Genomic DNA, 13561 nt, shown 5'->3' with positions numbered 1-13561 from the left:
CAAAGGCAATGGGAATTCAATTACAGCATGAGAGATTTAAGTTAAAAAGAAGAGAGTCTGGTAGAAAGAGCATATATTTATTATTGATCACTGACTCTATGCTAACACTGTGCTAAACTCTTTTTTGTATCTTACTTTATATAAGTCAATCAGGGTTGACTTTGAAAGTAATACTAAAAATGCAAATTAGTTTATCCTCTTATTTAGAAATCATTTATTGAACATCAAGTTCATGTTCAAAATATTGTTTGTTTATCCTTTTATTTAAAAATCATCTATTGAGCATCAATTTGTGTACAAACATATACCAGAAGATAAAGAGGAGGTAAAAGGATCTGTAAATATACAATCTTTTCTCTGGTTACAGGTTAATCACCTTGGATCATCTTTGAAACAGAATTAGTAGGTGATTAGGTTATGTCTCAGGTCACTCCTAAATCTCTAATTCAGTATGTCTTATTCCTCTGCAAATAGAGGAATCAATAAATAACCACAATATAGTGCTTCAAAATGTGTAGCTTTCAAGTACACCCTTGTAAAAGGAAAACATGTCTTTAAATGTGACCTCATCTAGGCCTTTTGTCCAGCACTCATAAAGAATTTGTTGACTTAATTCCCTCATGTCTAAAATATTGCTAGAAAGGACCATAGGCTTTATCAAGATGCATCTCCTGCTCTCAAGGAGCACACAGCCTAAATAAAAGCAGAAAAGCGAACACTATTTACAGTATAGTTTGATAACTCTTAAATTAGAGCCTTGTAAGCAAGAAGAACACCCCACTCCAATACTCTTGCCTGGAAAATCCCATGGGCGGAGGAGCCTGGTAGGCTGCAGTTCATGGGGTCGCTAAGAGTCGGACACGACTGAGCGACTTCACTTTCACTTTTCACTTTCCTGCATTGGAGAAGGCAATGGCAACCCACTCCAGTGTTCTTGCCTGGAGAATCCCAGGGATGGGGGAGCCTCATGGGCTGCCGTCTATGTCTATGGGGTCGCACAGAGACGGACACGACTGAAGCGACTTAGCAGCAGCAGCAGCAGCAAGCAAGAAGAAAAAGACTCGAATTCCACCTGCGGAGTTTGGGAGATCTTGATTCAAAGACAAAGAGAATAAGCTGTATTGAGAAATTTACCTGGTGAATCACCAGGTGAATATGTGGCAGCCCAGCCAAGAAAGAGAAAACAACATGTGGAAATACAGGAAATTGCTGGCTTGTTCTAAGTCAGCTGGCATGGCTAGGGACACAACTTGGGAGTGAAGGATTAGCTGGAAAAAAGCCTGGTAGAGCAAGATGAGAGAGAAATAATAATGAGCTTGTCTTTACTATTCTTTAGATTAGAGCTTATCAAACTTCAGTGTGCACACAGTTCACTGGATATTTTTTGTTTTAAAAGCAGATTTTGATTCAGTGGTTCTGGAGTGGGACTTGAAATTTGACCTTTCAGAGAAACTCCCAGCCATCTGCTGGCCCCCAAACCTAAATTTAGGTGGTAAGGAGATGGATATGTGTTAAAGATCGTAAAAGTGTATGAGTGAAAGTTGCTCAGTCATGTCTGACTCATTGTGACCCCATGGTCTATACAGTCCATGGAATTCTTTAGGTCAGAATACTGGTATGGGTAGCTGTTTCCTTCTCCAGGGGATCTTCCCAACCCAGGGATCAAACCCAGGTCTCCCGCGTTGCAGGCAGATTCTTTACCAGCTGAGCCACAGGGGAAGCCCAAATAGGGTAGGAGCTCGATTAAATCTGTACTTTAGAAAGACAGTTCTGGACATAGGGTAGAATGCAAATGTATTGGAGGGTTGTCATTGAGATGCTTTATTCCAATGAAAGGGGAAGGTGGGAAGGATTGGAAGATTGGGATTGACATATGTACATACTATGTATGAAGTAGAAAATACTGTTTGATTCTGCTTATGTGAGGTACTTAGGACAATTAAATACATAGAGTCAGAAACTATATTGGTAGATGTCAAGGGCTGGGGTTGGGGGTGAGGAGTGGGACAGGGGAATTGGAACTGAGGTTTAATAGGGATAGAGTTTCAGTTTAGGAAGGTGAAAAAATTGGGAGGTGGATGCTGGTGAGAGTTGCACAACAATGTGAATGTACTTAATGCCACTGAACCCTTCAGTTAAATATGGTTGAAACAGTATGCTTTATATTACTTTTGTGACAATAAAAAATAAGAAATAAAACATTATTTAGTATCTGTATGAATAAATTTAAAACAGTTGAAAATAAGTTTCACTAAAGACCAACTATTTCAAAAAGATTTTCTGATCCTGATATATTATGATTGAAGCAATAAGCTTGTTTCTAATATTTTTTGCCATCTTAAATGAAATAGCTAAGGGTAGACACACAATTTGTCTCTTTTTTACCCTACTTTGACTTTCTTTCTTCTTCTCACTTTTCCTTTTAATAGTTGACCAAGTAATGTCAAAGTAATATTGTGATGAATGTTTGTAACTTCATGGCAAATAGACGGGGAAACAGTGGAAACAGTGGCAGACTTAATTTCTCTGGGCTTCAAAATCACTGCAGATGGTGACTGCAGCCATGAAATTAAAAGACGCTTACTCCTTGGAAGGAAAGTTATGACCAACCTAGACAGCATATTAAAAAGCAGAGACATTACTTTGCCAACAAAGGTCCATCTAGTCAAGGCTATGGTTTTCTCAGTACTCATGTATGGATGTGAGAGTTGGATTATAAAGAAAGCTGAGTGCTGAAGAACTGTGGTGTTGGAGAAGACTCTTGAGAGTCCCTTGGACTGCAAGGATATCCAACCAGTCTATCCTAAAGGAGATCAGTCCCGAGTGTTCATTGGAAGGACTGATGTTGAATCTGAAACTCCAATACTTTGGCCACCTGATGCGAAGAACTGACTCATTGGAAAAGACCCTGATGCTGGGAAAGATTCAGGGCTGGGAAAGAGGGCATGAGGAGAAGGGGACGACAGAGGATGAGATGGTTGGATGGCATCACCGACTCAATGGACATGAGTTTGGGTAAACTCCGGTAGTTGGTGATGGACAGGGAGGCCTGGTGTGCTGCTATTCATGGGGTCTCAAAGAGTTGGACATGACTGAGCAACTGAACTGAACTGGACTGATTTGTTGAAAAAAGTGAACCAGCTCCTGGCCTTGGGAGGCACAAAATCAGAAGGGGCAGCTGTTATATTTATACAACTGTAATAAATATACCATCACAAACACTACAGTAATATCAAACCCATTGAAATGATTACATTTTAGAAATGAGCATTCTCAGAAATAGCTTATCAATTCTGCAACATGTAATGATTATAAATCACAAGCACATTACTTAGAAAAGAATCAAACAGAAAACTCTTTGGAAGAATGTCTATGGTTAGGACTGCCATAGTTTGTGTTGTCCGTTCACATTTGGTTATCTCAGTGTTCTTTTTCCCTCTGGAAGAGAACAAAAACTTCTGAAGACACCAGCTAGATTTGTGGTTCTGAATAGCTTGCCAAATATTAGAATCAGCCAGGGAACTTTCAAAAAATACCAATGCCCAAAGCTACTTCCCCAGAGATTCTAATTCAATTGGTTTGGATTGGAGTCACAGCATTGACATTTTTTTAACCTTCTTACTGAGGTATAATATATGCATTTAGAAGAGAGCATTTAAGTATGTAGTTTGAGAAATTTTAATGAACTGAAAACACCCATTATTCAACACAGAAGTCAAAAAAAGGATATCACAGGTCCTCATCAAGCAGCCTGGAGAAGGCAATGGCACCCCACTTCAGTACTCTTGCCTGGAAAATCCCATGGACAGAGGAGCCTGATAGGCTGCAGTCCATGGGGTCGCTAAGAGTCGGACACGACTGAGCGACTTCACTTTCACTTTTCACCTTCATGCATTGGAGAAGGAAATGGCAACCCACTCCAGTGTTCTTGCCTGGAGAATCCCAGGAACAGGGGAGCCTGGTGGGCTGCCATCTATGTGGTCGCACAGAGTCGACACGACTGAGGCGACTTAGCAGCAGTAGCAGCAGCATCAAGCAGCCAAAATTGAGAACTACTGGTCTGGCTATGACCACACCTATATGTGAACTATCAGAAAATGGAGACATTTTTGCAGGATACAAGGAAAGGACAGAGAGAAAACTTTTGCTCATTATATGAAGAATGTAACATCTGAGACTGGGCTTGAAAGATGGTGAAATTTGGAGATGTGGGTTTGGGGGAAATTTGTAGACACAGGAATGAAGGAAGATTGATGGGGAGTCAATGCAATGTTTAGGAAACAAGGAATGGTTCAATTTGGTTGCACAAGAAAATGTTTGAGGTGAAGTAAAGTTAAAAATAACATGGAAATAAGGCTAAGGCAGTGTGGCAAAGAACATCACACATGACATAGCATTAAATTGCCTTTTTTATGGAACAAAGGTAAACTGCATGGTAGCATATTTATGATTTTGGCATTTGTATCTGTAAACCTGTATGTAACAATACAAAAAAAAAAACTATAGCATAAACTATACATCTGATCTGACACATTAATTGATAATATTTTATATGGTTTTTAATTTTCATTCATTTACTCATTCTGAATAATTTACATCAAGAAATCTTCAAAAACATTACAAAGTTATTGATGTTAGCTTTCTTTTTTGGAAAGAGAGCCTCCAATCCTTATATTATGTGTGATATTTTTAGATCTTCCAGTAGCATAAGAAAGGAGTGAAAATCATTATTATAAGCAAAGATTATCTTTTATTTCAGATGTATATGTACTTTGAATATAAAATCCATCATAATATAAGTAATTATTCCTGTCACTTAAAAATGATAATTATCTCATTTACATGTCTATGACTGTTCAAATGCATCATGCTCCTTCAATAAATTACATTCTGGATCATATCAGTATCTCTTCAAGAAAATAAAGTCAAATCTTTGTAGTAACCAGCAGCTTAATTTTCATTAGGCCAGCTATTTGATAATTAGTCATGCACCATAAATCAAATCCCCAAGTCTTCTTCTGCTTTCTTAATTGAAAATTATTGTTTCTTGGCTCTCTGGTTGAAAGTGCAGCAAGTGTGAGTGTGATCGATGTGGAATTGGGCACAAACAGTTTGAGACAGTCAGAACTTGATAGATCATCGCCCTGAAGGGGCTTGCGGTGATGGGTAGGCAGAAATCTCTAAATTAAAGATTTACTCCTAAAAATTGCAAAGGCAAAGGAAGCTCTGGTATATCCCACCCATCTCTACATTTTTGCCGCTTTCATTTTTTCTTTTGCTTTCCGTTTGTTTGTTTGTTTGTTTGTTTGTTTAAGTCAGAATCCATCCATTTGCATCAGTGACTATGGAGATAGCATTAGATTGTTGGAAAACTGAACTTTTTGTTTGGGATGAAAACATGAAAATATTCCTCATTACTGTCATGACCAAATATTGAATTCGTTGGTATTTTAAAGTAATTTGAAAACATTGACTAAAAACATTCTATTCATCTGACAGCTAATCGGAGAGAACAGATGGCTACCGGGTATTGCCCCGAGTCATGAAATCATTTCAAATATGATACTGTTGAGGCTAAATAAAAGACGTTGCAAGTAATAAGGAAAATATTGCTTCATTGAATGGCTGCAGCTTGTTACCATTTTTCTTCTGACAATCTAGGAGGATTTGCAGGGAACTTTGGTCATGTTTGCAGTTCTTTAGTTAAGAACAGCCACAGGGTGTTCCAGCATTCATTTCTTGTTTCCTAGTGGCCTGGCAGCCAGGACCTGATGAGGCCCACAGCAGGGAGCACTGTGAAATGCACCATAAATTTCAATGTGTGAAGTCAAAGAGCTAAAAAAAAAATCTGGGCATAAGAACCAGAGTTGGAGTTTGCAAATTACCTGGGCAAATGCACCTTGAAATAAATATAGCATTTTACCAGTTCCATGTATAAAGTGAAGTAGAGGGGAGTTAAAGAGCCGTGCCTTGCCAATAGTGTGTAAAGACTAACATTGATATTATTTATTGCAGCATAATCACACCACTGTTTTATGTTTTAGTTACATCAAACCTTCTAGATGGCATATTAAAAAATTTTGGTTGGTTTTGTGAAAGGAATTTAAATAAAGCTTTTTGATGAATTATGGTTCAGACTAAAATAAGATTGAGCTAGAAAGCCTGTGGAGCTGTGATGCCTTGCCATGAATTATATCTTAGAACTCAAGGAATCTTACCACCCTTCAAAGAAAATCCAAAAATATTGACATACTTATATTTTACCATCTTTAAGGCTTTGAACAAGTTGTTAAATCTCTTTAGACATCAGCTATCTTATCTATAAAATAATGAAGTTGTGGCCACTGAACTCCAATATTTTTTCCTATTCTAACATCTTGTGATTTTGTGGAAAATTGGTGTTATGAGGATAAATTCCTCTTTCTTGATTGTATTGGATTCTGCCTGGAGGAATAATTAGATTTGCATAAGGTATCGTGTATGTATGTTAAGTTATGTGCAGATAGATTCACAAAGTAGCTGTATACAGTCCTGTTTCTATCAGTAGGTATGTTTCATTTGACCAGCAGGGAGCGTTAAAAATTCTTGATTAATTGCCAACATTTCAAAGTCCAGAAATATCACTTAGAAATCTGATTTCTGACTTTTTCTATAAAACAGAAAATAAAGAAAAACATCTTTTTTGCAAGAATATAGTCACCTAGAACTAAATATCAGTTTCTCCTTCACATATTACAATCTCTCCAGTCTTGGTTTTCTAGGCTGGGTATGGGTGTTACCTATGCAGAGGCTGGGTGTCAGTTATCGTTATTCAGTGTTCTTTCTCTGTTATAGACCTTGCTCTACAGTTTCTTCCCTCATTTATATTACGTATTGTGGCTCCAGCAGGCCTAATGATAATACAGAATATATCATGCAAAATATAAGGTAAGCGCATTATTTTTTCCTGCGTGGTCAAGGGAAGTGCAGATATGCTTCTCTTCCAGCCACTCAAAAAAATAAATAAAAGTGAGCCTGAGACTGTGGTTATAGAATTTGCTAAGCTACCTGGTTCCTCACTCTGTGAGTGCTACCAAATCCTTTGAATTTTGACAAAACTTTGAGAATCTAGGAAGGCAAAGGGAGCTGTATCTACTGAGTTGTATCTTTAACCTGATGATTGTCCTTTGCATTTCTTGTTTGCCAAATCAATAGTAAACTGACATTAAAACAACTTCAATGAAGTTTGAGTCATGGTTAACGCCAGTCTTTGAACCCATACCTGCCATTGTAGACTGGTTCAACTCATTTTTTGGCTAGTGTGCTCTAGAAACTATCTGGAATTTTTCTGTTGCTGTGTTAGAGAGGTTACTAATTTTCTCCAGATTTCCATGCTTCTTTCTAAAAGAATCTTTCCAGCTCTAGTAGTCTGAGAAGAGGCAGTTTTCATGGACCAACTAAGTCTCTCATGACCACTGACCACAAAAGCTGACTTGACCAGGCCAATCAGATTCATTCTTCCAAGTAATGGGACTGAGATATGGAGATTGAGCTATTTAGCTGTGGGGAACCAAATTAGGTGATCCTAGGAATCCAAGGCTGACACTGTCATTTTGAGAGGGTATTGATGTTGCTATGGGAAAGCAGAGGTAGAGTCTCAGAGAAAGACAGGGATAAATCACCATTTGGTTCAGTGGACCTGTGCTGTCTTTCTAGCAGTTGTGTTCTGGGAGATTTCCTGTGATCAGTTTCTTGGGGACTCACTCTTAAATATGAATGAAGAGCTAAGACTCTCCAGACATTTGAGGAAAGACTTAATTACTTTAATACAAAGGTCAAAAACAAACCAGAAGTGAACTATAGAAAATTCCTAGAAGGAAGCATAAGCAGAACACTCCTTGACTTAAATTGTAGTAATTTTGGGGGGAGATCTTCTCCAAAACCAAAAGAAATAAAAGCAAAAATAAAAAAATAGGGCATAATTAGACTTAGAAGCTTTTGTACAGCAAAAGAAACCAGCAACAAAATGAAAAGACAACCTACTGAAAGGGACAAAATATTTTTTAATGATATAACTGATATGTTTTGCATTTAAACAGTTCAGTAGTCACTAGCCACATGTGACTACTGTGCACATGCAATGTAACTGGTGGAACTGAGGAAATACATTTTTAATAATTTAAATGTAAATTTCTTGAGAATCTTGAGAAGTAGACAGTGGAGGTGCACGAAAAGAAAGTGGGGAACTGAGGAGTGAAGTTTTGAGTCAGTGCCAAAAATCCTGTGTAGAACAGGTGTAGAACAGTTGGACTAGGAGGAAAAAATATATTTTCCATTGTTAGAGGAGGAAAAAGGAAAAAATGGAGGCACATGGAGTAAGTTAGTAGATGAATGGGAAAAAGAGGGCATTGCCATAACAATGAAGCAAGAGACAAAGATAAGAGGAAGGAAAGAAGGAAGAGATGCATGTTTCACAGGGGCTAAAGTGGTTGATTATATTTCTTGTATATACATAAAGATTGTGAAAAAAACATAAAAATTATCTGTCTAGATAAGAGAAAAATGGAAAGAGGGATAAGAAGAAGAATTTTCACACCTTGTTTAGCAGTTTGAACCCATGTAAAAGATTAAATGAATAAAAATTTAAAATACTAGACAAGAAGACTTAGAAATGAGTTTACCAAATAAAAATAAAAAGGAAAGTGTTAAAGACCCTGTAGAAATTTCAGCTTTATTGTTGTTGTTCAGTAGCCCAGTCATGTCTGACTCTTTGCAACCCCATGGACTGTGGCATGACTTGTCTCTTCCTCATCATCTCCCAAAGTCTGTCCAAATTCATGTCCATTGCATTGGTGATGCCAGCCAGCTATCTTATCCTCTGATGCCCTCTTCTCCTTCTGCTCTCAATATTTCCCAGTATGAGGGACTTTTCCAATGAGTAAGCTATTTGCATCAGATGACCAAAATACTGGAGTTTCAGCTTCAGCATCAGTCTTTCCAACAAGTATTTAGGGTTGATTTCCTGGTTTGATCTCCTTGTTGTTCAAGGGACTTTCAGGAGTCTCTCCAGCACTGCAGTTCGAAGGCATCAATTCTTTGGTGTTCTGCCTTCTGTATGGTCCAGCTGCCACAACTGTATGTGAACACTGGGGAGATCATAGACTTGACTATTCGGACCTTTGTTGGCAGGGTAATGTCTCTGGTTTTCAACACACTGTCTAGATTTGTCATAGCTCTCCTGCCAAGAAACAAATGTCCTCTGACTTCATGGATGCAGTCACCATCCACAGTGATTTTAGAGCTCAAGAAGAGGAAATCTGTCACTACTTTCATCTTTCCCCCCTCTATTTGCCATGAAGTAATGGGGCCAGATGCCATGATCTTAGTTTTTTAAATATTATTTTTAAGCTGGCTCTTCCATTCTCCTCCTTCACCCTCATCAAGAGGCTCTTTAGTTCCTCTTTGTTTTCCGCCATTAGAGTGGTATCATCCACATATCCACGGTTGTTGATGTTTCTCCTGCTTATATTGATTCCAGCTTGTAACTTGCCTGGCATTTCTCATGATGCACTCAACATATAGATTAAACAAGCAGGGTGACAGCAAACAGCCCGGTCTTTCTCCTTTCTCAATCTTGAACCAATCAGTTGTTCCCTACAGGGTTCTCACTGTTGCTTTTGACCCACATACAAGTTTCTCAGGAGACAGGTAAGATGGTCTGGTATTCTCATCTCTTTAAGAGCTCTTCAAAGTTTATTACGATCCACATAGTCAAAGGCTTTGGTGTAGTTGATGAAACAGAGGTAGATGTTTTTCTGGATTTCCCTAGCTTTCTCAATGAATGTTTCAGTGAATGTTGGCAATTTGATCTCTGGTTCCTCTGGCTTTCCCTTTTCAGCTTTATAGGACACAATAATCACATTTTTTTCTCTTCCTGTTTTTTAAAAATTTTGTATTTTTCACAGCATATTATTATTATGGAAAATACTAATTTCATATGCACACCAATAACAAAAAGTTTTATACAACAAAATATTTTGATGTAGTAATGCAGTTAAATAGATTTTAATAAACATAGACTTGTTACACATCTGTCATATTTATATTATATCTTATGTATATATTTATTTACGGACTTCTCAGGTGGCACTAGCGGTAAAGAAACCGCCTGCCAATGTAGGAGACATAAGAGATGGGGTTGGATCCCTGGGTCCGGAAATCACCAGGAGGAGGGCATGGCAACCCATTCCAATATTCTTGCCTGAAGAATCCCATGGATAGAGGAGCCTGGCAGGATACACTCCATGGGGTCTCAAAGATTTAAAGGTTACCAAGGCTATGGTTTTTCCAGTGGTCATGTATGGATGTGAGAGTTGGACTGTGAAGAAAGCTGAACGCCAAAGAATTGATGCTTTTGAACTGTGGTGCTGGAGAAGACTCTTGAGAGTCCCTTGTACTGCAAGGAGATGCAACCAGTCCATTCTAAAAGAGCTCAGTCCTGAGTGTTCTTTGGAAGGAATGATGCTAAAGCTGAAACTCCAGTACTTTGGCCACCTCATGCGAAGAGTTGACTCATTGGAAAAGACTCTGATGCTGGGAGGGATTGGGGGCAGGAGGAGAAGGGGACGACAGAGAATGAGATGGATGGATGGCATCACCAACTCGATGGACATGAGTTTGAGTGAACTCCAGGAGATGGTGATGGACAGGGAGACCTGGCGTGCTGTGATTCATGGGGTCGCAAAGAGTTGGACACAACTGATCGACTGAACTGAACTGAAAGCAACCTAGCATGCATGCATGCAGGCACATGTTGATTTATAGCTGTGTGGTTCTTGAGGGGCACTGATAGGGGTAAGGACAGGATAGGGACTGTGAGTGGATCTAGTTAACATTAAACCATAAATTGGTTATGGTTCTTTAGAAACTAGTTTTAAATAGTTTGGACAGAACAATTGAGCTCTACCGACAACTAATCATAGTAGGGACATTCCATGGTATGCTTTGTATCAGTAGACATTGTTCAAACCCCAAGTTTCTGGATAATGGGTGTTATCAGAGAACTTTGTCCATCTAAAAAATAATCATCCTGATAAACTCTTAAAAGCAGGTTTGCTCCCAGCTTCCTGTTTCCCTTTTCCTGGCTGACAAATTTTGTTTCTTTGACCTCATCCTTTGACTCATGTTTACTTACACTCATGACCCTGTTGTTCTGTGGCAAAATAGCCATGGTAGGCTCTCTGATACTTAAACTAGGAATGGAAATGTCACTGTTTCAAAAGCAAGATGACAAAAATAGAAGAGGGGGGGAAATCCTGCTTAAGTTTATGAACACATATTTTGCCCCCATTTTTAACACAAGGAGGCCAAATCTATCACTTTGCCTTCTCTTAGAGATTTAGTCCATCAACCAACTTTTCCTCTTCTTTCCAACTTTCTTGGAACTAAAGTCACCATCAGCCCATTCATAAAAGCATCAAATGCAAAGCTCTGTAATACAGGATATATCTTAAATGCAAGAAAAATAAAGTCAAATGCCTTTGTAATCTCAATTCTGTATGTGTGGAATCTGAGGGTAAAATGTATGTGATGTCAAAGAGGCTATATTACATATTAAACTTTTCTGTTAATATTAGATTTTCTGGAGTTCATTCTTCAAGTGTCTTCACACAAAAACCTCTGTATGGAGCAATAGACTTTGCTTATTAATCAAACACATGGTTTAGCCTGTCATGAGAAGCCACACTCTTCTGTAAATACATATGGGTTTTTCTCAGAGTCAGTAGAAAAATATGTCAGTAAACAAGCAGCAACAACTCTATGATTTTAAAGGATAGATTGCTTGGTTGTTGTGGAAGGTCTACCATGTTTAAGAGAGAATCTTCCCCAAACTCAGTGAGAGATTTCCTTCACTGTTGTTCAGAACTCCTAGAAGAAGTGACATGACACCTTTTTGCCTTTAGACCAAATTACATACATCATGTGAAAGAGTAATTCCAAATATGCTATTGTTATGGAGGTGAGAACATTTTGTCATTTAATATTTGACCTCCAACATACCAGAATATTAAGTAGAAATGTGTGGTATTTTAAGGACTTGTCTTCTTGAGCCCCAGTAGCAGAAGGGGCTCACTCGTCTACCCTAAGCTATTGGCAGAAGGCACTTAAAATGAGATTGAGTATGAAAATGAAACCTAACACGGCTGTCTCTTCTGCCCGCTCTGCCTAATCTAATGTCCTTAAACTCTTCCTGCAAAATCCTGCTGCTTTTCTGGTGTTTGATATTCTGACCATCTTTGAACCCTTGAACTCTGACAGAGGAGGGCCTTGGAGAGGTTGTCATCTGATCTGTGTTAGAAGCAAAAGGAATGGCTTTCTCTCTAATAGCACTTCTCTCTGTTAAACAGTTGGTGGGAGATTAAAATGCTCTAGGTGGAGAAGACTGAAAGGACTAGGGACATCATTTTTTGGGGAGGGCTTGTCTGCATGTCAAGAAAACAAGCAGGGTTTATTTTTTCCCCCTTTCTTTGCTGTCACACATTCATGATATTTCACTGCTTATTTATTCATTTTTATGATTTATTCCAAGTCTTAAAGGAGAATGAATTCCTGCTATGCTCCTATTCGGCCAAGATCGTGGTTAGACGCTGACATTCTGAGTTCCAGCCATATTAATTGCTGGATAAAGGCTATAATCCTTCTCTCTTTGAAGCCCAAGGCTGATTTTTAGGCAACACTTCAAAAGCAGAGCACAACTGAAGAGGCATATTTCCTACCAGCACTGAATTACCGTGATTGACTCAGCTTGCGTTAGTCTCCATGTGCCTTACATATTTGGCTACTCAACCAAACAATTTGATTTTGATACTAGAGAATGAAAGAAAATGCCTTTTGTTATCTAAAGGGTGATCTATAACTCCACATGAGGTATATTTCCATGGTTGCTTAAAACACCTTAGAAATAGAAACACCTAAATCACTCTTTTCTTACTCTAGAAAACACCATGCTTGAAAGTTCTCTCCTCTCTCATGTTTTGGCATAACAGCATATAAACCACCAGTCTGAGTCCATGATGATTAATGACAAAAGCCCATGTAAATAAGGAATTTCACACATTCTCAAATTATATCCCTCGTAAGTTTATTTTCAAAATAATTTTCAACAGCAGCTGTTTAAAATTCAACCCAATATATGTAAAACAATTGTAACTGAAATTTTACAGCAAGGAAGTATAAAATATAAATGTTATGAAAAAGACTAAACCAAAATGACAACTACCAAAACAACACCACCACAAAAATAAAAAATGACAAGTAAAATGGAAATCCATGGGCAGTAGGGAACTTTTTATTGGTATCTATTTCACTTCAGCTTGTTTCTCTCTGACTCTAAACTATAGGGACTTTCTCATATAGGATTTGCCAAGTATACTTAGTGTGCTATGTTTGAAAGATTAACAGTATTTCAGATCAAAGGAGGACCCTGCTGCATGGTCTTACAAGATTGTCATTCACTCCCATTATGGCTCATTTGCACAAGATTTTCATGTAATATGAGCCATTGTTTTGATGGCAGTGATTT

The sequence above is a fragment of the Bubalus bubalis genome, chromosome 1, assembly GCF_019923935.1.
Source record: "Bubalus bubalis isolate 160015118507 breed Murrah chromosome 1, NDDB_SH_1, whole genome shotgun sequence".
NCBI lineage: Eukaryota > Metazoa > Chordata > Mammalia > Artiodactyla > Bovidae > Bubalus > Bubalus bubalis.
The sequence above is the reverse complement of the archived record's forward strand: the minus strand, read 5'-3'. Positions refer to the sequence as shown.